The 2,500-nt window shown below is 59.9% G+C and overlaps 1 pseudogene; it reads right to left on the bottom strand.

Moving 5' to 3' along the window:
- The window catches only part of LOC124584333, a 6,007-nt pseudogene that overhangs the window by 2,598 nt on the left and 909 nt on the right, over positions 1–2,500 (bottom strand).

The following is a 2,500-nucleotide window of genomic DNA, read 5'->3' as shown; positions in this document are numbered from 1 at the left end:
AACCATCTCCTGACGGCGGCCCGGATGGTAACGTCGGCCGACTTCAATGCACCCACCCGGGTGCGGCTGAGGGCCAGCCCGTGGTACAGGCCAGGGAGAAGTACGTTGGTGAGAGCGTGGAGGCGCTGTTGCGGCTTCAGCGGAGCTCGGGAGATGACGTCAAGCTGCTCCACCAGGTGGCTACGTGGATTGAAGACACAGCGACCCGCCGTGGAAAATTGCAGCCCCAGGTACCGGAAGGTTTCACCCACACGCAGGGCAGGCATGGTGGTATTGCCTGCTGTGAAGGTGACATTGCTGTCCACCTTCACCTTCTTCTCGCGCCCTGACGCGACTAAGGCGAGGGTGAAACACTTCCGGGCGTTGATCTGCAGCCCCAGGTGGGCGAGGGCTGCGGTAGCTGCGTCGATGAGGGACTGCAAGCCCCTCGGGGTCGCTGCAAACAGCAAGACGTCATCTGCAAAGGCCGCAGCGTTGACTCTGCGACCGAGGATCCGAGCTCCGATGTGGGAGGGCAGTTGGCCTAAAACGAGAGTCATAGTTACTCCCGCCGTTTACCCGCGCTTGCTTGAATTTCTTCACGTTGACATTCAGAGCACTGGGCAGAAATCACATTGCGTCAACACCCGCTAGGGCCATCGCAATGCTTTGTTTTAATTAGACAGTCGGATTCCCCCAGTCCGTGCCAGTTCTGAGTTGATCGTTGAATGGCGGCCGAAGAGAATCCGCGCACCCGCGCGCCCCCGGAGGAGCACGCTAAGGCGGACGCGGCCTCGCAGCAAGGAAGATCCGTGGGAGGCCAAGGCACGGGACCGAGCTCGGATCCTGCACGCAGGTTGAAGCACCGGGGCGCGAACGCCGCGCAGGCGCGCGCATCCTGCACCGCCGGCCAGCACGAGGCCAACCAACGGCGAGAGCAGACCACGCCCGCGCTAAACGCCCGCACTTACCGGCACCCCTACGGCACTCACCTCGCCCAGGCCCGGCACGTTAGCGCTGACCCACTTCCCGACCAAGCCCGACACGCCCCGATCCTCAGAGCCAATCCTTATCCCGAAGTTACGGATCCAATTTGCCGACTTCCCTTACCTACATTATTCTATCGACTAGAGGCTCTTCACCTTGGAGACCTGCTGCGGATATGGGTACGAACCGGCGCGACACCTCCACGTGGCCCTCTCCCGGATTTTCAAGGTCCGAGGGGAAGATCGGGACACCGCCGCAACTGCGGTGCTCTTCGCGTTCCAAACCCTATCTCCCTGCTAGAGGATTCCAGGGAACTCGAACGCTCATGCAGAAAAGAAAACTCTTCCCCGATCTCCCGACGGCGTCTCCGGGTCCTTTTGGGTTACCCCGACGAGCATCTCTAAAAGAGGGGCCCGACTTGTATCGGTTCCGCTGCCGGGTTCCGGAATAGGAACCGGATTCCCTTTCGCCCAACGGGGGCCAGCACAAAGTGCATCATGCTATGACGGCCCCCATCAACATCGGATTTCTCCTAGGGCTTAGGATCGACTGACTCGTGTGCAACGGCTGTTCACACGAAACCCTTCTCCGCGTCAGCCCTCCAGGGCCTCGCTGGAGTATTTGCTACTACCACCAAGATCTGCACCGACGGCGGCTCCAGGCAGGCTCACGCCCAGACCCTTCTGCGCCCACCGCCGCGACCCTCCTACTCGTCAGGGCTTCGCGGCCGGCCGCAAGGACCGGCCATGACTGCCAGACTGACGGCCGAGTATAGGCACGACGCTTCAGCGCCATCCATTTTCAGGGCTAGTTGCTTCGGCAGGTGAGTTGTTACACACTCCTTAGCGGATTCCGACTTCCATGGCCACCGTCCTGCTGTCTTAAGCAACCAACGCCTTTCATGGTTTCCCATGAGCGTCGATTCGGGCGCCTTAACTCGGCGTTTGGTTCATCCCACAGCGCCAGTTCTGCTTACCAAAAGTGGCCCACTTGGCACTCCGATCCGAGTCGTTTGCTCGCGGCTTCAGCATATCAAGCAAGCCGGAGATCTCACCCATTTAAAGTTTGAGAATAGGTTGAGGTCGTTTCGGCCCCAAGGCCTCTAATCATTCGCTTTACCGGATGAGACTCGTACGAGCACCAGCTATCCTGAGGGAAACTTCGGAGGGAACCAGCTACTAGATGGTTCGATTAGTCTTTCGCCCCTATACCCAGCTCCGACGATCGATTTGCACGTCAGAATCGCTACGGACCTCCATCAGGGTTTCCCCTGACTTCGTCCTGGCCAGGCATAGTTCACCATCTTTCGGGTCCCAACGTGTACGCTCTAGGTGCGCCTCACCTCGCAATGAGGACGAGACGCCCCGGGAGTGCGGAGGCCGCCGCCCCGTGAAGGGCGCGGAAGCCCCATCCTCCCTCGGCCCGCGCAAGGCGAGACCTTCACTTTCATTACGCCTTTAGGTTTCGTACAGCCCAATGACTCGCGCACATGTTAGACTCCTTGGTCCGTGTTTCAAGACGGGTCGTGAAATTG

Source organism: Schistocerca americana, unplaced genomic scaffold, assembly GCF_021461395.2.
Source record: "Schistocerca americana isolate TAMUIC-IGC-003095 unplaced genomic scaffold, iqSchAmer2.1 HiC_scaffold_47, whole genome shotgun sequence".
NCBI classification, from domain to species: Eukaryota; Metazoa; Arthropoda; class Insecta; order Orthoptera; family Acrididae; genus Schistocerca; species Schistocerca americana.
Note: the sequence above shows the minus strand (reverse complement) of the source record. Positions and strands in the feature narration are given on the sequence as shown.